This window comes from Pygocentrus nattereri, chromosome 5, assembly GCF_015220715.1.
Source record: "Pygocentrus nattereri isolate fPygNat1 chromosome 5, fPygNat1.pri, whole genome shotgun sequence".
Lineage (NCBI taxonomy): Eukaryota > Metazoa > Chordata > Actinopteri > Characiformes > Serrasalmidae > Pygocentrus > Pygocentrus nattereri.
This window is the reverse complement of record NC_051215.1, coordinates 38,952,167-38,977,580: the sequence shown is the minus strand read 5'-3', so window position 1 is coordinate 38,977,580 and position 25,414 is coordinate 38,952,167.

Genomic DNA, 25,414 nt, shown 5'->3' with positions numbered 1-25,414 from the left:
TTGAAAGTTAACTCCAATATTTTGGATTCAATACCATAGAGTGATGTTTGAATTTACTCGCATCCCAAGCACTCAGAGTGCTGTCACTGTCTGAAAAATGTTTCCACAACACACACATCGATAGCCCAGCTGTACTTCACTTTAGATAAGGTGGAAAACAGTAAAATGTAAACAAAGTAAAATGTAAGATTTGTATTGAAAAATTTACTTGCAATCAAACAACATTGCTAGTGTCAAAACATCTACTCACCTGAAGGACTTGACAGAAAAGAATAAGGTATAAATTGACCAGTGCCCATTAGTCAGCAAAGTTTCCATTAGCAAGTTCCATTTCAAAACTTGCTTGACAAAACTAAGGTTGTGCGCATTTACTGTAAAACTGAGCTTAGTTATCACTCGAGTAAATCCAGTATTTACCATAGGACTGAGGTTAGTTATCATTGGAGTAAATCCAGTATTTACTGTAACATTGAGCTTAGTTATCACTGGAGTAAATCCAGTATTTACCATAGGACTGAGGTTAGTTATCATTGGAGCAAATCCAGTATTTACTGTAAGACTGAGGTTACCCATCACTGGAGTAAATCCAGCCTGCAATATTACATGCAAGCCAAGCACACATCTAACACCAACAGTGTTAGCCCTGGTAATATGTGACAGACCACACTCAGTGTTTGGCAGAAAAAAGTGGATGCTTTCAGCAATTTTATGTTAGCAACTGCTAAATTGATAACCACAGCATGTGGGCCTATTTACATAGCAGACAATGTAGCGTGACATAATTTGGATCACATCCAAAAGACAGGGCCCAAAACTAGCTAAAACGTTGAAGCTAACAGTGGCGGCCACGCTTACTGGTGACTAAATACATCTCCCTTATAACTGATGTTTATCAAATTTTCTCGTGATCCAGTTAAATGAATTTGTTAGCTCTGTGAAGCATATTGAGACCCACTCTTCTTAATCTTGTTATTTTTCATTTCAACATATCAAAAAATAAAATAAATTTGTGATTAATTAAAGTCAAGCGATTAATCATGATTACATTTTTTAATGATTCGACAGCCCTAATTTTAAACGTAATGCAACACACTGTTTGGGAAGACATTCTCAGAACAGTGAACTGGCCCCCCAGAGCCCAGACCTCAACATCACCAAATGAGTTAGGTACTATTAGGATTGAGAGAAGCAGAAAATACAACTTCCAAGGCTTTGTAGAACTTTGTACGTGTGGGAAAATATCCTTGCAGAATTCTTTGAAAAACTGAAAACAAGTGTCCTAAAAAGAATGGATGCTTTAATAAAGGCAAAGTGTGGACACACTACGTACTGAAAAACTATTTTTATTAATTATTGAGCCTTCTGTGTAAATGTTCTGTTATATATAAATATATGATAGGATCATTCTAAAACATACTATAGACCACTTTCAATAACTTGCCTTTTTCCACATTGTGGAGTGAGCTTTACAAATACAAGAAACATCAGCACTATATTATTTTTACCACCACCTTTTTTATATACATCATATATAAATATATATGAAAATATAAATCAGCTGCTATTCTTAAAAAAAAACAAAACAAAAACAACAAGATGAGATGATGTATCCTGTACGCAACTGATATTATACTGTGGCTGTGAAAATCAGAGAACTATATAAAACTTAAAATACATTTTTAAAATAAAATTAAAAAAAATAACCTATCACAAATCTTTATTGAAGGCAAATTTAAACTAAATAAAAACAAAAAATATTCAAGTCCATACACATGGATGGATGCCCAAACAATGCACCTGCACATTGTTTCAGCGTCAAAAACTCCTAGATCTGCTGATGCCTTCATCTTCGGTACATGTGTTCATGACTTTCCTTTCTAACCTCAGGCAATAGCTCTCACGATTACATTTCAGCTTAAAAATGTGTGCGTATTTTTGGGTAGTGGGAGCAGTAGCTGTCTCCATGTCAGTAAGGATGATAACAGAAGACCATCTTTATCGCTGTTGGCTCTCTCCCTATTCTCACACAGTTTATTCCTGTTCAGTCACATTGTGGGCCTCCTGCTGTTGTGGTAAATAAGACTGAGAACAGTCAAGACTGGCACACCAAGTCTACAGAGGCACAGGTGGTAGGAAGGGTCTGCTGGGCAGCGATATGCAGAAGACAGCTTCCTTTGTTCATTTGGGCCATACCCCCCTAAAAGATTTTTTTCCAACTTTGACTTGAAAAGGAAAACTCACTGGCAGTAAAGGGTAAAGAAATATTTTCCCCAACTTGGTGCAGGAGATACAGCTTTATCTTGAATTAACAGCAGGATTTTGCGGTGCAGAGTATGGTCTACTGCTGAGGTGTGGTGTCAGCCATGCCTGGTGGTCTGCGGGTGTACATCTGAAAGCATGTTTCTTTCTAACTGTTTATCGTAGAGATGTCCTAGTCAATCTGGGTGGCCATGAGGTCACTGAGATAGAGTCTGACAGTTAGTGCCCTCTGGCAGAAGTACTAAGTTGCCCATGGTAGTCTGAACATCGCAATGGCAGGCATCATGTGCAAACTGTACCCTTCCCAGATGGCACTGACACACAATCAGGGAGACAGCTACAGTACTAGAGACTGGCTTTGGAAAACACTGGGGAAAAAAATACCAAAAAAAAATACAAAATTGAATGGTTAACATGTAACGGTAATTATTGCAATAATGAAATTATGATCATTTGAGTAATCAACTGGTTTTATTAAGTAGAATTGGTTAAGCTGGAATGCATGAGACAGACACACTCCAGTTTGAATCTAATAAAGAAAAAAATAGTTCAAAAGAGACTGAGACTGGACTTCATGTTGTTTCTATGGCAATGGTGATATTAGCAAAGCATCTTATAAAGGAATTCGCCTCTCCTTGGTGTTGATTTTAATATTCTCCATAATGCCTCTTTATTTGGCCACTAATCCAAGGCAATCTGGTCCCTCTCCTGTGACACTAATTAATAACCTTTATTTATTTTTCTCAATTAGTTGGAGATATCAGATTGTAATTACAGCCTCTACTTCAGATTTTTAAATGCCAAGGGTTCCCACGTCCAACTAGCCGAACTGATATGGTAATCTAAATGGCTTTGTGAGAGGAAATTATTCAAGGGAAAAGATAGGAATTTGAGTCAGACAAGAATCTTGCACGCTGTTTTAATTTAGACTTGTGTGTGTGTTTGTGTGTGTGTGTGCGTGTCTGTGTGTCATTGTGTGTTGAGAACATTATGATTAAAACTGTGTGACCTTACTGAATATATCCTCCTGACAAGTCAAGCCACTCAGTCTACTCTGGCACATGTGAATATTTTATACACATGCACGCACGCACACACACACACACACACACACACACACACACACACACACACACACACACACACACACGCATGCACGCACGCACACACACACGCACACACATCCCTTAGGTGTTCTACAGCCAGACTGGGTGAGCAATATGGATATCACTGTCAGTTATTTTTACCCCATTCTTTTTATAGCCAGTTTTAATAAATCTTTGAACATTTCAAAAGCTCAGAAAGAGGGAATTCTTCATTAGGACTTCCAGACTATATAAATGACTGCAAATAATTATATACAGTACAAAGCCAATTCCACAAAACCTCACACAAAAGTTCAAATAAAAACACAAAGCAGTGATTAGTGAACTGAGAACAGCAGTGATTTTTAACTGAAAACAGCCCATTTAAGATAAGCAAATTAATATTGTAACTTTTCAACTTTATTGGTTTTTGTAAGTATATGGTAATTGATCTCTGCAACACATACAAAAGTTGGAACATATATAATGTAAGAATGGAAAGTTTGTGAAATGATCAACAACACCTGTTTCAGAATTTTCCACAGGTAAACGGTTTAATAGTTTAGAGGTGATTCTGTTCAAGTATAAAAGGAACATTCATAAAAGGCTCAATCACCACTCTAAAAAATGTGGGCAAAGTCCAAACGTTTAAGAACATTTCTCAGCACATAATTGCAAGGGATTTCACCATCAACAGTCCATAAAATTACTGAAAGAGACAATCTGGAAAAATCTTTGTGTAAAAGGCCAAAAAACAAAAGGGAATAGCTGTGACTTTGATCTCTCAGATGATATTGCCTCAACACATGCTTCTGTAATGAACATAACCACAGATGTAAGTTAACACTCAACTATGCAAAGCAGAAGCCATATATCAACAACATCATGAAATGCTGTAGACTTCTCTGGGCTAAAGTTCATCTGTGAGGGACTGCCAAAAGTGAAGAAATGAGTGCTGTGATCTGATGAGACCACCTTTCAAATTGTTGTCACATTCTTTGTGCCAAGACAAAAAGATCCCAACACAAAGTTCAAAACCAGGGTCTGTCATTGTATAAAGGGTTGTGGTATAGGTAACTTGCTCATTTGGGAAGACACCATCAATGCTGAAGGGTACATTTGCATTTTAGAGCAAAATATGCTGCCATCTATACAGCATCTTTTAAAGGGACATCCCTGCTTGTTTCAGCAAGACAATGCCAAGCTACATCCTGTGCTTCTTCGTAAAAGAGTGTGGGTACTAGACTAGCCTGCCTACAGTCCAAACCTGTCTTCCACTGAGAAACTGTGGCACATTATGAAGCATAATATACAACCATGGAGACCCCAGACTGTTGAACACCTGAAGTGTTACATAAAGCAATAATAGGCAAAACATTACATTTTCACAACTATAACAAATGGTGTCCTCAGTTCCCAAATGAGTGCTGAACACTGTTTTTTTTTACAATTTACAAACCACTGCTTTTTGTTTTTATTTGCATTTTACCTACTATCCCATTTTTTTTAAGAATTAGGACATTATAACTGTCATGCTACTGCTTTTCATTTGGCCATCTAATCTGGGGTCTCTAATAATGTAAAACAATGAAAGGGAGGATACCTGTACTATGCAGTATGTTTTTTTTATCATGTATTCTCAAGTCATTCAGTACTGCTTCAGGCTGCTTACATACAATTATCCTCAAGCTGTACTGTTGTTTGTAGTCCATAGCCTGAGCTGAACTACATACCAGTGGGGCTCAGCACTGAACACCTAAGGCGTTCTGATGAGAGAGTAACGATCAACGCACAATCATGAAGATACTATTCTGCCTGTGTTTCATGCAGGCTAATTTCTTGACAGACCCAGTCAACAGCATGCAAAAGGACAGAGAATCAGACCAATAAAAAACCACAGACATGGCAATGACCTTAAAAAGCTTCCATATGATATTGTGCTTGTGATAGTTTGAATCATAAGTGTGGCATGGGGGAATGACACCAAAGCTAAACATGCACATAATGACTTTGAAAGGCCGTTTGAGTGGAGCTCTACTTCTTACTAAAGCAGCATGTAGCCGTAGGCCCTTTCTACTCCTGTCAACCTAGATAGGCTACTTGGAGTAAAGGATGCAGGGGGAGAGAGACGAGAGAGAGGGGAAGCTGAGACTTTGTTTGCACATTTATATGGGTAAGTCACTATAAGAGGGTGTATGTCATAAAGAGAGTAAGAGAGCGAAAGAGAGAGAGAGGGAGAGTGAAAGGCTGCTTTTTATTAATTTTGCTCTCTGCAGTGGTCTGTATTGTGCCATGTTCACTGAGCTATCAACCACTGTTAGTGTGTGACTGTCTGAGATGGCTGTATTGTCGAACATTCACTTTTATAAGAATAGGTCAGCCAGACTTCAAATGTAGACCTATATGATTTTTGTTTTCTCAAGGATGGTCAGTTAAGTACTGTTTAGTTGTGCTGTCCGATAAGGAAACCAGGCGAGTTCATAGTATGTGCTTCAAGATAAATGCAGCAAAGCTTGCAGAGCAAATTGCTTTTTTAAAAAAACAAGATTAAAACTGACAGATTTGCTAGGTTGTTGCACCAAGATTGTTAAGATAGTTACAAAAATGCAATGTAAAAAGTAAATATAAATGTATAGAACATTCAGTATTGAGATTTAATACCAAAAGATTAGGTTTGTGATGTCTGGATGATGACTCAGTCTAGGATCAGTTTGATAATAATACCTTACACTGTCAAGTAGTCAAAATAGAGTCAAATAGAGCAGTCCTATGTAGAGAAAATATGTTTTTTCAAGGTCTGTGAACTTGCAAATAATTGCCTGAAACTTGCATTAATCACTCATTGTTCCCCTTCACTTGTCTAAAAATGGGTACCACAATCTTGTTTTTTCTTGCACACTGTTGACTGAAGTACTTTAATGACATGCAGCCAACTTGGTACAGTGCCATGTTTCAACATAGCCAGTTTTGCAAGTGAAATGTTGACCAGTTTTTGTCAGCTATTCTCATTCCATTGACTTAACCTCATTAATGAGCTTAAAATGGTCTCTTTTTAACAGCCTTACTTGTGACAAATTATGAACATGTGAAGCTGTTTTTGTGTGTTATTCTTAATGATCTCTCTTCCATGTCAGCAGTCACAACAAATTGGAAGCTAAATACAACCACAGACAATGTTTTGTGTCAGAGAAAGTGACTTCATTATTTTCTGTCTGATAAATCTAAGGTACTGATTTAGACTCTCAGTGGCAGAATTCTGGAGGGTTGGCACTTAGAAAAATAGTAGATTTATTCCCTCTAAGCTGTTAATTAGATAATTATCCTTTATATTACTTACATTTTTAGACCAGTTGAAGTCAAGGGCCATCTGCAACAAGACATTTAATTGACCAATTTCTTTTTTGCAGTAAAGTGGGTCTGTCTGTCACAAAACAAGATGTTCGACAGGGCTAAAAAGTCAAAACAATTTAGGGTGCTACAGAACACCTGAGGTTTTTCTTCTCTGATAGCATAACAGTTCTATACCACTTAAAAGTTTTCCAAGAATCATACCTATGTGCCAAAAACCATTTAGGAACCTTTATTTTCAAGAGTGTAGCTTCCAAGAAGAAACGATGAGGGATTGGCCATATGTCCAAAGTTGGCCAGAACCACTTCTCCAAATGAAACAAGCCATCCTTTTTTATATAGAGAAAGTACAAATATCTATGGTACCACTGGCATTCAAGCTCTGGTTTCAATGACAGGACAGAAAGTTCTAAACCCAGGACTGTTGTAACACATCTGAACAGTTCTGCATTATTTAGAACCACAATATGCTATCAGAGAATATTCCCCTACTGCTTCACCTCGTTTCAAAAAAGGAAGTCAGCCTAATGAATGCAAAGCAATTACATTTGCTTTACAACAATGATGTAAAAGGCAGTTCATACAAAAAGCCTTTTGTCTCTCTTTCTACTTGGAAGTCCAAGTAGAAGTCTACTTACTACTTTTGGTCATTAACATTAGACAGAGAGAGTCTTTGAAACACTTAACTTGATTGATATGCTCCATAATTCTGTTGCAGCATTGGCACAGTGACATTGGTCTCAGATGGCCCATAGTAATGTCTGGATCTCTTACAGTTTTGTAGTGGAAGTGGGTGGAGTGAATCTGATTAGTTAGTTATACTGGTTAATTACATATTAACAATTATATTATGTCATGTCAAAACATTGTAACTGGAGTTTTTCATATTCTTTTATATATCTTTTGAAAATGCCAACTCTTACACTGTGTACAATCTTAGAGTACAATCATAATGAATGGACTAGTTGAAATGATCCAAAATTACATAGAATAAAATCTTTATATTAACATACATTAAAACTTATTTTTTCCTCCTCTTATAAATCTACCATTTCAGAGGTTTTGTTATGATAGTCATGATGTACTAACAAAGATCACACAATCTCTGTCCAAATAAACAAACAAACAAATAAATTGGTACAAAAGACTTCCAATGTTTTTAACTTTTAAAGCAAGTCAACATAAGGAGGCCGTCACGATTGGCCCCTCCCAGTCCTGTCCATGTGCTCCTGTTGTGTTTACTTGCCAGTCCTTTCTTGCTTTCTTTGTTTTGGTTTTTAATCCAGCCCCCTTGTTTAGTGACTCCACCCCTGATTGTTCCCACCTGTTTTCCGCCTGTCCCTCATTATCCTTGTTTGTATTTAAGCCCTGTGTTTGCCCCTTGTGTTTGCTGGATGTTTTGTTTGTTCGATGTTTGACTTTCTAATCTTTGATTGTATCCTGTGTTCTGTTCGTCATGTTTGTCCTGTGATCCCTCTGTGTTGGCTGTATGAACCTGGACTGTTACGACTACAACCCTGGATTTGCCTGAAAATAAAACTCGCTTATCACTGCATATGCATTCGCCTCATTGCTCCCCACCGTTACAGAGGCTTTATTCCAATTATTCTTGCAGTGTTTCTATAGATCCATTGATAATGTTTTTTTCATACAATGTAAAAGTCATCTGTTCAAATAATAAAGGGGAAAAATAGTTGAAAAATAGTAAATAGGCATTGAGAGTGAAAAAAACATTTTTCTTTTCTCATCTGTCATTAAACGAAGAAAAAATTTAGTAAATTTCAGGATCATAAAAATCGACTACAATTTAGGAATTCTTTGTGTGCCACAGAGGTAACACAGACGTTCCATATGTGTCTTTGTGTTCAGTGTCTATTTATGGAAAATTCCATGTTTCATTGTGTTGAAACTCATTATTATTGCTCACATTAGCTAACTCAGTCCTGCCCTTGACACCCAGTGATCCCAAAGGGTTTGAACAGAGCAGGTGCAAATCAAGACACCATCTTCTCTTCTCTTAACTAGAGCTGGACCCACTCAGGTGTGCATAACTACTGCCCTCGGGATTCTGAGGCACCATAAAGCCTGACCACTACCACTTTGCCTAGAGGGATTTCTCCTTTGAAACAGCTCCCCAAGATCTCTCCTTTGCTACCTTTAATTTCCTGATCCCATTCAAGCCCAGAAGAGCATAATTATTGACCAGTTGATTTTAGTTGAACCTTGCCTCGGTTATTCTCTGTGTGCAGTTCGGAGATAAAGAATAAAGGATTGTTCTGTTAAGCTGTTTACAGCCCTCTTTCCTCACGCTGCGGCAGCCCACCGACCCGTCAGCAATTTTGGATTACCTTAATGTGAAAATCTCCTCATCTCCTTTAATTACCACCTTACAGTGGGGCGTCTTCAATTATTGCTCTAATCATAGCAGGGTCCAGAGGGACCAAGACCCCTCTCCCTGGCTTTGGCTTTGAGAAATCCTGTCAGATTGTGGAGCAGGGCTATGTTAAATGTTACAAACTTTTATGTGGTTTGTGTATTCAGGATATTGCTTGGAGGTTGCACTGAATATTGCGTTTGAGGGTTCTGCATTGGTCGTATGAGTCTGCAGGTGGATTGTTTGCTATAGATGGATTTCATCTACCTGAATTGGTGTAAACAGCATTTTTGGAATGATATAGTCTTTTACCTCTGCATAAGAACATTGTATTTTCAATAAACCTCTGTATTAATTTTCTTTCTTAATTCCATTCCCATTCGAATTTTATGTATATACATGATACCGATACATGATATTCCAAGACAAGATGTTCTGTAGATATAAAACGGTAACTGGTATAAAGGAAACACTACTGAAGCTGTTATAATTTTATCTTGACAAATTATCAGAATTCTGCGCAAGGGCAGCACATCTTCCTTGTTCCCTTGTTTGCATATTCACCCTTATTCCCTACCATCTAACAAAATCACCACTTTCACAGGCACTGCTGATTGGGAGTGACACGCCCACCCCCTATCCCTACAGACACAGCTCCCCATGCCTGAGCAGTGCCCAAACTGAAACGGGTCCAGTCTGTGCCTTTGTTTAATTGGGGGTTTGGAAAGGCCCAGCTCTCGTTAGAATTGGCATGCGGGATCTGATCTGGTAACAAATTACACACATACAAAAGCAATGAATTTCAATCACCTTTCCTGTCTGCTCTACAGATTGGCTGTGCGTCAAACTGCCGCTATGCCCGTCCAAACATTTCACAAGATGTGAACGCTCAACGGAGGGACATCATTCATGAGGCCTTTATTAATCAATCATTAAATAAATAATGAAATAAGAGGCATGTGGGGAAAAATGCAGTGCTTGCTCTAAGAAGCTAAAAAGTGAGGAATGAGAGGAAGAAGGAAAAAGAAAAGGGAAGAGTACATGGAAAGAAATCATGTAATGGTGTATAACGGCTCAGCACCTGCAAGTGCTTCTGTCTGTTTTTAGCAGGCTGTACTGTAGGTGTATGTGTGTTAATAGTTAGATGTTTGCTCAATGTGTGCATTTACTATGTGCTCATGTGAGTTCCTGTAACAGTGGTAGGTGAGAGCACTTGTATGGTTCACTGCAGTGTGGTTAATTATCATTGCAAAGGGCAGTAATACATGTTTAATGCGTCCTTTATTATCTATATGATGTATCCCTCCCCATCTGTTTCACAGATAGACTCCATGCATACACAACAGGATTCACAGATATTATGAATAGCTACTGGACAAAAAAATGTCAAGCATAGTTTCCTCAGCTCATTGCCCACTCTCTGAGCCTTATTAGCTTTGATTAGCTTCGCTGACTGCAGGACCAGCGATTGGATATTGAGGGGCCACGGCGTTAATGTGAGCTAAATTAAAGCGCTGGCTTGCGGCTGTCCTCAATCAGCGAGGTGGGTGAGAGATGACGAGCCACACACACATTCACACAAACCCCACTCTGTTTTCCCTCTCACTTCCCTTCTTCACTCACGTTCCACTTATTCTACATCTTTTACCATCCCTCCCCCAACTGCCCCCCGAAAGTAAACAGTAGTAGTTACATCATGGTGTTCTACTTTTCTTATTATTAGACTCTGTGAAACATTATGCGCTTTTTTTGTCTCAATCTATGATTCATGCAAACAAGAACATTACCAGCTAAACAATTCATGAGGAAACATTTTTAGATATTTTGCGTATGAGACAGAAAAAGTAAGGTGAAGGCCAATCAGTGAAATAGAACAGTGGTAAGTGTGTTCTCTGAGGTGATAGATCTTGATATCTTCCACAGTTTCTTGAAAATTCTCTGTGGATGCCCTAGGCCTTTCTAATTCATCTGTCTTTTAGGAATGCGTTCCCATAATGAGAGTTCCACAGGCTGCCCAATGTCTCAGTGTGAGAACACTGTCTGTCTGTTTATTTATTCATGTCATGATGAGTGGATTTTGTGGCTTGTGCCACATTGTATTTCTCACACGGATTCACGTTGATGTAGCTATGCAAAAATGGAATGCCACAATAAAACTTAATGCACTTTTCATCACACAGCCTGACCTCCAAGTACAGAAGCACAGCCAGAGCACAGTGCGCTAAGGCTGGTGCAAAGCTTTTAATATAGATATTTTTTTCTATTCGCAGCTCAGGCTTTAATGACTGACCTGGGACGCACTGGAGGGGCCAAAGCCTGAAGGAAATCTGCCGCTCGGCTTTTAATGAGAACGGATCAGATCAATCGCCTCCGCGTTTTTCTCTGTCAGCATGACAGCATGTCTCAATAGAGATTAGCTGTTCAGCTGTGTCTCTGGAGAAGATGCTAGGATGTCTTGTTTACTCTAGCTGCCATTTTCGCAATGTCCGCAACCCTCTCACTTTTACACTCACTTTGACTGTGTCTTCTTACAGGCATATTGAATGCTGGTCTCTTCATTCTCACTCAGAATGGGACTGTCGATTGGCATCTGTGTAAACATAGGTCTTTCTCTTTTTTTTGATAGAGTGAAGAACGTGTTCGTGAGATTGAGTGCTTCTGCTGCACTCGTGCCATGCTGAACTGGGATCGTCCACCTACACTTTACATTTTCTCAGTGCAGTTGCATTTACAGGCTCAGAGGCAATCTTACCAGGATCTAAATAAGTAAAATCAAAGAATCAGTCCACAAGGCCATTGTAGGAGAAAAGTGAGAATAAATCCCAGCACGTCAAAAAAATCAAGTTTCATACAAGACAAAACCCATGCCTAACAACGCTAGTCTAAAGAAGGTTCTTATATGGCATATTCTTCTAAGGTTGCATAATACTGTCATATTTACGGTCAATATATGAGGAATTTAGTCCTACCTTTGTTGTTTGTTAGTTTTAAGGTTTAAAAGTAAAACCTGAAGGTATAGCCTAAGCCTTCAGCCCTCTGCCCACACACAATTTAAGCTGTTTGGCTAATTTTTAAATATGTGGGTCTGTGTGTCTGTGAGTCCCTGTGTGTATGTGATATCCCAACTTTAGTAGGCGGAGGTGGCATGACCCTCACATTTTGTAACACATTTACTCCTAGTGCCAGACTTGCAAATGCATAGCACCCAAGATGATTTCATTTAACACTGAATTTGCAAACTGCAAACATCCAGATAAACAAACATCCAGATCTGTACCTTATCTCATTAAATTCAAATTAATTGATTTTGCTCTGTCTATTCCTTGTCTTCAGGGGCTGGAATTTAGGCAGACTGAATAAATTTGCAATTACAGGAGAGCCTGTGCGAAGACCCTCTGGAGTAATTCTGCTCTTTTTTTCTCAAAGAGGGATAATAAATCTCATTTCAGGGAAGAGCTCTTGCATGATGTTCGCTGTTTTTAGGTGCTTCTAATAGAGTTCATTTATGATGCATAGGTGTTCTTCCTGACTGAACTACACCGCAGAGCACCTCAAGCAGCACATTAACCCATTTAAACCCACTGGTCACCGTTTGCAAGGTTCTGAAAGAGTTGCTAAGGTGGTTTTTACTAAAAGACAAACTATTAACTAATACATTAGAATTTAAGTTTGATGTCATGTGTGAATGTTTTTATATGGGTGATTAAAATGGTCAAATGACCAGAGCCTTTTACTTCAAGCATACACCTGAGAAGGATCAGGTCTGCATCCTCCAGTAAAACATGTTTTATTAAGTACAACCATATTTGGTACATAATCTTTAAACAATCTTTTATTGAAATTAAAATAGGCTTGTACTGCTACATTTATATTGTGCTCAATGGAAATGCTGACTCTAGTGAATACATGCCAGGGCTGGTGTAAGACTCTTTCAGACTTTTTTCAGATTGTGAGTTACATGATGCACAACAGCCCACCTCCACTCCAAACTATATTTCTCCCCCTACACACATGCACCAGTGGTGTGGGCAGAAATATATATTTTTGGGTAGGCCTGTAAAAAATGTGTAGGCCAACTTGGTAAATGCAATTTCCAAACATGCTCCACCTTGACATTACATCAGGTCATTGCCTGTTCTTGACAGCCATGCAGTCATCACCCTACCTATTCCAACACATCTGTCTTAATAGTGATGCAAAACAATAGCAATCAACCAGAGTATTGGATTCACTCAAGCATAACCAACACTGCAACACCCTTCACTATAAAGCATGTTGTGTTCGCTCACCACAGGCTAGTTTGCCCAATAAAGACAACATAACTAAGATATAGACATATGTAGTAAATTTTGCAAATGCTCTGCAAAATAAAAACTCACTGCAAATTCATAGTCACTAAGGAAACTAAGAAAACACTTTCTTCAAAATGAAGCCATCAGCACTACATTTCACAAAAGTGCTGCAAATATGGAAAACACATGCAACTTTAGAAACGCTGATAAGCCAGACACAAAACGTGAATATTTCCAAAGGACACTCAAAGAGGATGGAGCCAGTCTAACTTTTAAATTCTATGCAGCATAAACATTCAAAAGTAAGTTGACTTTTATTTGAACACACTACTTTTATCATTGTATAGTAATGGGGAACTATAAAAGTTGCATGTGTTTTCTGTATTTGCAATGCATTTGTGAAATATAGTTCACTTTCATTTTAATAAAAGTATTTTCGGTGTTTGCTGCATGGTGTGTGAGTTCAGGTCCAGTTATTTCAAGTGTATGCTGTGTTTGCAGTGCATTAATGAGTCTGCAACACATTTTTAATTGTACTGTGTGTAGGGTCTTGTCTGCCACTGTAAACATCAGAGTGCTTAGGCATACCATGAGGAGGAAATCAAGTACAGCAAACTTAAAAACCTAAACCTAATCATCCTAGGCTAAAGCACACTACCACAGTGGGTGGCCTTATAGAAGATGATATGATAAAATCAGAGAGATATGTAGGAAGATGAGGAAAACAATGTGGTGTAAAACACAATACTACTGGACTCTGGAGCAATGGAAATGCATTCTGATCATGCTTTTCTATCTGGCAGTCTGATGGACATGTCTGGGTTTGGTGAATGCCAGGAGAGCACTGCCTGCCTGACTGTATTGTGCCAAGTGTAAAGTTTAGTAGAGAAGGAATAATGCCATGGGGTTGTTTTTCAGGGATTGGTCTAGGTCCCTTAGTTCCAGTGAGGTAATCTTAATAATTCAGGATAACATGACATTTTGGACAACTGTATGCTTCCAACTTTGTGGGAACAGTTTGGGGAAGACCCTTTTCTGTTCCAAGATGACTGTGCTCCAATGCACAAAGCAATGTCTATAAAGGCATGGTTGGGTGAGTTCGGTGTGGAAGAACTTGACTGGCCCGTACAGAGCCCTGACCTCAGGCCCATTGAACACCTTTGGGATTAACAAGAAAAGAAACTGTGAGCCAGGCTCCCTTGTCCAATATTAGTGTCTGACCTCACAAATGCTCTTCTGGATGATTTGGCAAAAGTACCCCACAGACACACTTCAAAATCTTGTAAAAATGTTTCCCAAAAGAGTGGAATATTGTTATAGCTGCAAAGGTGGGACCAACTCCATATTAATGCCTATAGATGTCATATAGGGATGTAATAAAAGCTCCTATGGGTGTAATATGTAGGTGTTCCAATACTTTTGTCCATATAGTGTAAGTGCCATTTCATTACTGTATTATACATTTTACAAGTATTATTTCCTTGTCATTTCCATTTATTCACCTTTCCTGAACTACATTACATGAACATTACATGGCACAAATGTTAGAATCAGAATAACAATGCTTTCTTAAGTGTTATTACCTTTGCTGACATCACACAGCATATGCAGTCTTGTATGAATTGCTTAGCTGTCACCACGGGCGATTCTCTGTGTTAGACAGAATGCTTAAAATACAGCTGTCAGTGCAATTATATGTTCGCATGCTAATTTGTCAGTTGTACTAAATTCAGAGTAACTTAATAGGCCATTGTGGCAACATATGCCTTCCAAAGTAAGGGAGAAATCTTTGAAATTCCAAATGTCATCCTTCCTTTTGCTCTTCTAATTTATATAACACCTGGATTATACTGAAATCTTGTGCCTAAATCCTGGATTAAATGTATTGTCAAAAGTTGGATGGTCTGAAAAAGGAAAAAAAATACACAGAGTTGTGTAATAGGAACATAGTGTTTGGAGTAGCATCTAACTCTGCATATTTGCAACTTCATCCTTTCCTTATTGAGGGAGCAGGAAAAATCACAAAAGGTTATATCCATCAAATGAAAGAAGCTGCAAAATCTCTCATTTGAAAACAAACAGTAATGAGAAGCTTTAGACAGGGTTTTATTCGGCATGTATTGTTCTGCACCAGACTGCAAACATGATGCATTTCAGATTATCAAAGTAGAGTTGAGACAAGCGAGCCTGTAGATACACTGGATTAAGGGATAGAGAAAGCAGCAGTTGAGGGGTTTGTTGAAATTGAGGAACATGTTATGAAATCGCTGTAGAACGTGTCTGCCACCAACACTTCTAATGTTTAGCTCATTAAATGCTTGCCTGTCTGGCATCACACTCCGTTCAGAATATTACATTCACAGTGTGGTCTCTTGCCTCAAGCTTATCATCAAGCAATATGTGGTATTACTGTCTTTCTATATAATCTCTGACCATACCATCTTGTAAAGTGGAAGCAGTTTGTTTCATCATTTGAATATTGGTTGTATTTGTGTTATGTGTTATATATTTTGCATTTGTTATTTTCTGTCATTTTGTATGAGAGAACAAAAAGTCAGACCTGGTTCTAATGGGGTTCAAAAGCATGCATTGCACTCAGTGGATCTTATAGGACCCATGGCAAAAACATGTTAGCCCTCCCTTACAAAAATTATGTTCAGTTAATAAATGATGCCAATGTAATCGCATGTTTATTCATTATTGTTATCAGATTAAGATCCTGTGGTGCCCCTGGGCATTAGAGCTACAGTGCCCTATCCCCAAAAACCCACTATTAACAACCTAAGACTGTTTGCTGAAAAGGCCTTGACTTTGCTGAAGACTTGTTCTATAAATTCCTATGCCAAGATTGGTCAAATATGCCAATAAGAGAGTGAGAAAATCATTGTAAAATGTAAAAAAGTCTATGTTTCACCCCCAAAGATGTCACTGTCCACCAAGTTTACACAATAATGCTTTTTGGATATTTATGGCTGGATTATCAGGCTGACTGTTGTATGTGTATATATTTTATGTAAACTGAATGTTTCAAAAAGTGTGATGTTAATATATTAAAATCTCTTAAAATCAGGCAACATTTTGGTGTCCCTGAGCAGTGGGTTCTCCAGGGCAGTTGCCAAGATTACCCATGTCAACAATATGGTGGCTCCAGCCATGGTTATTATGTGTGAAATAATTTGATGCTCTCAAGGCATGCCACTCCTCCCAAAAGCATCTAATTTGAATAAATGTTTGTTACTTTAACTACCATGTATAGAGTGCGTATAGAGTCTTGTTGGCCGTGTTGCAGGCATCAAATTCAAAATGAGTGAATATTTGCAAAAAACAATAAAGTTTATCCACTTGAACATTAAATATCTTGTCTTTGTAGTGTATTCAATTCAATATAGGTTGAAAAAGATTTGCAAATCATCGTATTCTGTTTTTCATTTATGTTTTACACAATGTCCCAGCTTCAGTGGAATTGGGGTTGTAGGACACGTAAAAAACCCTAAACCTAATCATCATAGGCAATATCATATTGCCACAGCAGGCACATAAAGTGTTTACAGTCCATTTGTGATGCTTAAGTAGTAAACCAGTTACATCCTAGCACCCAAGCGAAGAATGAACCTGAGAATTAAGCTGCTACATAATTTAAGATGGAACAGGATATAATAATAGGTTCAGATGAACTTCAGCTTCATCTAATCTATAGCCACTGTACGAAATTCAGGTACAGTCAGGACACTGGGGCTGTACCACTTGAGGTGGGGGTGGCGGGGAGTGCTGGTTCAATCCCTAAATTACTATATATTTGAATGTTATTTATAGTTTGTCTGAGCATTCTTGTGCTGACATGCATGATTTTATACATTAGCTCATAGTAACCGACTCAAAACGCTACCAGGTCACTGGAAATTCTCCCTGCTGTCTGCCAAATGGGTTACGTTGACTAACCGATGAATAAGTGACAGTAACCCATGGATAACAGTAGCATCAAACTTATGATCAGGGTTCAAATTGTGTCAGAGGCTGGGGGCGTTTGGGGGTTCACCAGGTCTGCCTATGAAGAGATGTGTGTATTGATACATGCTATTTTCACAATATATGATTGTCAGGTTTACCCTTCTAGCTTTTTCAGGTATGCCAATGAGAAAGTGAGATGATCAGTATAAGATGTAAAAATGACCCTGTCCATGTTTTACCCCATAGATGCCACTGTCTTCTAAATTTACACAATGGTAATGCATTTTGGATATTTATGGCTGGATTATCAGGCTGACCGTTGTGGTGTGTACATATATTTTACATAAACTAAAAGTCTCAGAAAGTGTTATGTTAACAGATACAATCATACACATACAATCATTTAAAACTGTGATCTTCTGGTGCCCCTGGGCAGAAAGTTCTCACCCAGGTCACCAAGTATCCAGCCAGGATAATTATATCTTAAACCAGTTGATGCTCTAAAATCATCAGTCCACCCAATAGCATCTAATTTGTTGGTAACCTACTTGGATTGCTAAATAACATTAAAATAAATAAAAATAAACATACATTTAATAAAGCATAGTAAAAGGAATGTGCTGTTTGTCAGTGAAGATATTATATAGGTTAGATGAATACAATTAGATGAACACAGGTTTGGTTTGACGTCTTGCTGTGCTCAAGTCATTGCATGAATTTGTTCAATTACATCAGCAGCAGACAAGATTTAATTAGGGCTGACTGCATTAACTATGTGCTGGTTGGTAACTGTAGATACTGGGCTTCCTCGAGGACAGCTTTGGAAAATGGTTAAAACTACACATTCATTTTAAACTACACTGGATTGTTTACTGGTTTATTTGTATTTATCAATATGTAATATTACTAATCAGATAAATAGCTTTCCACATCGTTTTCTTATCTGCCTGAAACTAGCGGTCTCTAACGGCATAAAGCAGGCTATTTTCTAATATCCATTTTATGTTTGCACAAAAAGGTTCAACTTGATTGCAGACTGTTCTTTTAGGTTCTGCTTATGAAAAGTTCAAAGATGGCTTTACTAGTAAGCAGAACCAGGGCTATTTTTGTAAGTAAAGACCAAAAGTACTGTATATAATAAAAACGGTTAGCCAGAGTTATTAGAGAATCAAAAAAAAATTACAACAATAGAGATGTTCCCAGATGGTGGTTGATTAATTTGATATTTCCTGACCAAAGCAGCCAAATCTTATGCATTTGCCCATGGGACTCACACAATTCAGTGTAATCTCACTGTCTCTCACCACACTTGACATTTTTCATATATTTTTACAAATCAACCTTCTGATGAAAGCTGCATGAAATTCCCACAAATTGCTTAGCTTTTACAGAATAAACATACTCTGGACTATCTATCTTCTACTTTTTTGTCAGTGGAACACTGAACATCCTTACTATCATCATTAATATTACTACAGTTGGCCTCTAATAGTGATTATTAACTTGATATTATATGTATTGTGTAGAATCCTGTGGGCATACCTTGGGCTTTGTCAATATACTTTATTTGTCAGCTTGCTGTTAATGCCACAAGTGAGAAAGCCCACCATCACTGTTGAGATCTGGGCAAGCACAGTAGCATGCTAGAAGCTCCAGTGGTAAACTAAAGAAGCAAAATTGGGACACAAACAAGACAAACATGTCTTGACTAACTACATTTGACAATACATGTTGAAACCTATACACTAAATCAGTTGATAGTTTAACATTTCCTTTTTCTTTTCCTGAGTACTGAAAAAGCTTACACTCAAAGTATTGTGCCTCTCATGAGCATAGAAGCTTTGCTATGCAAAATGCCATTTGAAGAGGCTCATGGGACATGCATGCCCCCAGGGAAAGTTACTGTTTATGTTGTTTCATGTTGTATGTTGCTGTTCTTTGGTTAAATTGTGTGTTCGTGTTTGTTATTCTGGTTTGGGGGCTAGTTAGAGTGGGCCAATAGTGACCTACCTCTCATTTCAATTGCTTTTCTTGTGGAATTTCTGCCTTGTTCATATACAAGAGAGCATTTTCCAAGCAGAAATTATGGCCTCAACTGATTCTTCTTCTGACTGATGCCTCAACACATTATAAAAACTGCCTCTACCAAATCCCAGTTAATGGGCAATTGGGCTACTTATACAGTCAATGCTGACTGACTGCATTCGGGGTAACTAGAAAATCTGATTTTTCTGTGATATTCTTCAAGGGTGAATGTGAGTCTCAAGTCAGTCAGCGTACTCAAGTGTGAATCAACTGAATTACTGACTCAAGTCTCTTACATGTATGAATTGCTTAACTGTCACCACTAGCGATTCTCTGTGTGTTACATTTTGTTACTCATTATTTGAAGTTTAGTAAACCATGTTACTTATCTTTTTATGAAAACTGATTTGGAGTACTCAACTTAATCTTTGATGTTCAGAGAACTTGAAATTGTTTACTTACTTTTATATGTTGATTAATGTTTTTAAAGTGTGAAGAATGTGTTGTATTGCAGGTACCATGCTGATTGCCTGCTAATGTGGAGAAAACAATGCAACTCTAGTGAGCAAGTAGGCTTACGATCATGGATATACATACATAGATGTGTGCTCCCCTTTTAATTTCTGTATTTTTTTTCCCCAATTGTCTCTACAATTTAGTCATATCAAATCCCACCCACCAGTTAGGACTCCTTTAGTCATACAATACCAGCAGGGCTAGGTGGTTGAAGGCTAACACAAGCTTCCTCCAAGCCCTATAAAGCAAACCATTGCATTTTTTCAAACTGGGCAGCTGAAAGTGCTTGGAATAAAGTGCCAACCGGCATTCCATAGATACCTGCACTGGTTAGCGTCACTCTGCGTGATGGAGGGAGGAGGGCCATCTTGCCCACCCAATACCCGAGGCCAACTGTGCTCTCTTGGACTCTCGACCACGGACGCCTGTAGCATCACTGGGGTTCAAACTTAGGATCTCCTGATGATAGGGCCAATGCTTAGACGGTTATGCCACCTGGGAGCCACATCCCCTTTTTATTTATGTTATGTAACTGGTCCTGCAGAACATAAAGGCTGTGTTTCCATGTATCTGTTGTGTGTAAGTGTGTGGCAATGCAAGTGACAGTGCAGTATTCCATGTGACTGTAGACTTCTGTATTTACTGGCACTGATCGTTTTCCTCCCCCACTCTGCTCTTTAATTACCCTGGCTCATCGATCCTTCCACAGCACACACTGCATTCTGCACACTGTCCTGCCTTGTCCCGTGCCAGGCCGCCTGCCTTAATGAACCTTCGCTCATCTGCCTGCATCCCCAGGGAGCAGAGTGGGACACTGTCATAGGATGACACTACAGCAACCATAAGCTCTGAGACAAACTCAGTGTTTGGGCACCCAAGACAGGTGTTTAAAACTACTGATTTAGGCAATAAGCTGAGTGAGAGTTATAACTAAGGTTTAAGATATTAATATCTAATATGCCTAAGTTAATTAAATTACATTTTAGTTAATCAAATTTGGTACTGGGAGGACACTACAAATATTGCATAAGGTTTTCCTTATTTCACAGTATATACACAGAATATACACAGAATAACACAGTATATTCAGGTAATACACTGTAAGACCCAAATACATAATACGAATACCCGACCATACTGAATGAAACCAAATATATAAAAAGAAGACCTGAACGTATTAAACGAATAAAATAGAAAACTGAGACTACAGAAAAAATGAAAAAGAATGCAAGTCTAAATACATCAAAGAGTAGAAGTCACCACATGAACAAAGATAAAATGAGAACTTTCATGTCTAGGTGTAGGACCAACAATACAATGCACAGTGTAGGGAGGAACTGAACACTCTGCTTAACCAGAGACCCTTCCACACATGGAGACAATAATTAATGGCCTAAAAAACATTTTTTGTAAGATGAGCAACACTAGGCGATGAGGCGGGCATTAAGATTAATTTATGGCATTGTGCTAGTGTGTAAATACATTTAGATAATTTATAAATATTCCCCACATAATTAAACAGTAACAATCAATATAGTGGGACAAACAACAGTGGGACAAGGCCATCTCTAACCTTTTACAGAGCTTAAGCAGGATTTTTTTGGAGTTCCCCTATCTTGTGCACTGTAAAATTAAAGGCTAACTGATAACACTGACTACCACAAGCTATCCAAATTACATAAATTTGTGTGTAAGACTGATTATTGGATATGTGTCTGGACTTTCAGTAAGTAACAATTTACAAAATAGATAACCGTCTCAACATTTGGGATTCAGGGGTCTGTCTCAGGACTCAGTATTCCTTGCTTACACAGCAAGCGTTAGGCTTAGTTTGATCTAAACCTGGTGACACTGGCGTCAGCACTGCTTTTTTTTTTTACTGTAAAAAGTTCTTTACTTGCAACATATTTAAGTACTATGACTTCTTTTTCTTTTCTTGACAACTTCTTATCATGTCTTGTCTGAAATTTCACACTTTTACATGCACAAGCATGAAGATTACTCACAGCCTGAGTATCTAAACCTGGATTATTGTTGTTAATTGCTGTTGTAAAACCAGTTAACCAGACTTATTACATACAAAGGCTTATTATTCAGTAAGTACAGGGACTCTAGTGCAAACTGGCTGAGCTACTCTTAGGTTATAAAAGTAAACTAAAATGTACTTAAATGGTTGACTGCATTTGTGTTTGTTAGGTTTTGTGAAGTTAAAATTTAGTCAGAAAGCCAGTCTAATTTCAACCTGCTTCCTTAGACCAAACCCATATTGTGACTGGGAGCGAGGAGGCAGACGCATATGCAGAGATAAGCGACTTTTATCATGGGCAAATCCAGGGTCACGGTCAAAACGGTCCAGGGTCATATAGACACAGACAGATCGGGGGGCAGACATGACATAAACCAGAATACAACAGAACAAGCAGAACAGAACAAGCAGAACAGAACAAACAGAACATCCGACACAGCATATAACACCAACACAGACCAGCCAACACAAGGGGCAAACACACCAGGCAAACACACCGGGAATACACCGGGAAAACGAGAGACAGGTGGAAAACAGGTGGAAAACAGGTGGAGACAATCGGGGCGGAGTCATGAAACGAGGGGGCTAAACCAAAACAAATGCACATGGGCTAAACCAAAACATGAACGCATGGACAGGACTGGAAGGGGGGCCAGTCGTGACACATATCAACTACTACAAGCCATAATGATAATACACAAATTAAGTAAAACATACCTTTATATTTAAGCTTTTTCTCTATTTTTGGCTCCAGATGTATGTGTTCTATTTTGATATATGATTTTTTCCCCTTAGACAACCTAATAATACAGAAATCACCCAGCGGTTGTAAGGGAGGCTCCTGGTGGCTGTGAGGCCCTAAGCAGCTGCATATGATGCTCGTTAGGTAGAGCTGGCACTGCAGATAGACAATAATTGGTAATATTAAGAGAGACTGGAAAAATAGAGACAAAAGCGAGACATTAAACATTATTCAGTGGAATTAGACATTAAAGTGTTACAGAAACTACACTGTGCAAATGGCTTGTTGATGTCCAAGTTAAATAAATTAAAACAGTTAAAATGTCTTTAAAGTGAATACAGAAGAATGAGCTAATTAATAATGAGTTTAGCAGGTTGAGGATCATGTGGATTATGGATATAATCTGTCCTTTAGACAGCTGGTACTGGTCTAGATGTTCCAGCACTCGTTGCCACATGGCAGCAATCTGAAAAAGTCTCATCTGGGGTGTATGGAGTCTCTGATGATACCACATGTCTTTCTCTTGCAGGGTTTCTTATAGATGTTGGAGATAAGTGTGAGTGATGATTCACTGATACACTGATTTCACCACTCTCTGAATGGCTTTAAGGTCTATATCATGCAGTTCCTGTACCAGACCTCGATATTACTTTCTACTGTGGCTCTGTGCAATGTGTGAAAGGCTTAAGTAGGATAGTGCTCATGATGCATATCTGCCACTTAGATTGTAGTAGTTTTGTATCTGTAATGCAATTTATTACTTATTATCAATCTGAGTGAAATTTGACATACATCTGTTTTTTTATTTGCCAAAAAGGCCTCGTAGCACTTGGGCATCAATAATCACCATTTAATGATACATTTCATATTCTGAGTTTCCAAGTGGCTTTTCTTTAATAGTCTTAGTTTTTGTTACAGTTCACTGTAAAACCCCCATCTGCTGCATATGGTTGTAAGCTAACCCACAGTAGTGACTGGTTAGTTGGAATGCAGTAGGCTATATATAACTATTTACAGTAAAAGTAGACCAACCTTTCTAAACAACAGATAAATAACGATTTAATGATGCAAGTGTGTAGTACTCTAGTGTACTCTAGTGTGTAGTATCCAAGCACACACAATAGGCTGTGCTTTCATCGTCCTAACCTTTTCCTCTTTTCCATTATGCATAGGGATAAGCATAATGAAGACACTTTTCAGGCTCTGCCTCACTGTCTGTGCTACTGTATTCAACATTTATATGACAAACTTGAGCACTTTTTTGAGAAGCACCTTCCTGTTCTCTCTTTGAACTCATGAATTCATCATGTCTCATCACAGAGGGAAATTCAAGCAAGGGAATAAGCAGGAGGAGGGGAGGGCAAAATGAAAGCATAGGAAAACCCTAGACCATTTTTAATGAGGAACTCTGATCACTGAGTTTTTAAGCACTTTGAAGCAGTGTGAGGTGTGGGCATGGCTAGCCTACCCAAAGGCCCTAGCAGAGCACTTTATGTGTGTCACATGACAGACACAGGTAATAGAAATTTTTCTCTTTTTCTTACCCTTTACCCATCATTCTCTGCTGGCTCTGTCTCCTTTTCTCCCCATGGTTGCTGGCCGTCACCAGAGAATTTCTCTTTCTTTTTGGTAAAAGAGAGGGAGCACCTAGAGAGAAATAAGGGAGCATTTATGAGGAGTGATCTGTACCCAGGCCGTCCATCCTGTGGGACCGGTGAGGAGATGAAGGGATGAATAATGAATATATCAGAAGAGGAGAGAGGTGAGGAAAGGGGGTGAAATGATGAAGAGCTCTCCAAGACTGAATAAAATTGGATCCAAACTCTCCCATCCAATAAGCTCTCACAGTCAGCAGAGGTTAAAATTCTTCATCTTGAAGAAATCTGCTGAATTCTTTACCAGAGGGTGATGCCCCACCACTCTCTAAAAACGAACAGAATGAAAGAAATGTGTCCATGATGATACACCAATTGACACTTGTTTGGCATTTATCCAGTGCAGTGATATCTGGTTTGAAAGCAGCTTGATAAAATTACACCTGGTCATGCTATCATTAATATGAATTGGAATAACAAATTTAAGTTTCTCATCCGTTTGGTGTGTTTTTATCTGATGTGTTGAGGTAAATGTGTGTACATACTAGAAAGCAGAAAACACTTTTGAAATATGGAAAACAGGAAAAGCACTAAATACAGTCTTGGTGCTAAAATGTTTAGAACATGTGTAGAAGGCAGTGATGAGTAATTTGGCCACTTTAGGCTTGTAGTTTAATAGTTGCACACAATACACTAAAAAGACAATATGTATGGCAATTTATATGACAATCCAGCTGAATAAAGGTGGCAATTAGATTTGAGCAATATGATGATATGTCACCACAGGCCATGCCTAAAAATATAACACTGTGCAGACATGCATGCAACATTCTTCACACAGTGGAATTCACTGCTAGATGCAAGACCGGTAGGAAATGTGCTAAAGGCCATCTTTTACAGTTTAAATGTAATTTTAATGGTAAAATCTCTATGTGGAAAATTCTCTTAACATCAATGAACTTAAGAATAAAAAAAAATAAGAAGAAGAAAGAAATTCCCACGACACCCTGCTTTTATGCCATGATATAAAAGCATAAAATGCGCTTTTATGTCATGTCATTCAAAACAATGCTGCTCATCTCTTTCTTCAGTCGGGAGCAGTGCTAGTTCATTGGATTGGGGATGGGGAGATGTTCGTTGGTATGCGGTATAAGGAGGGGGAAACAGGGCTGCTGAGCCTGAAGCTGCATCTGTTGGGCCTGGC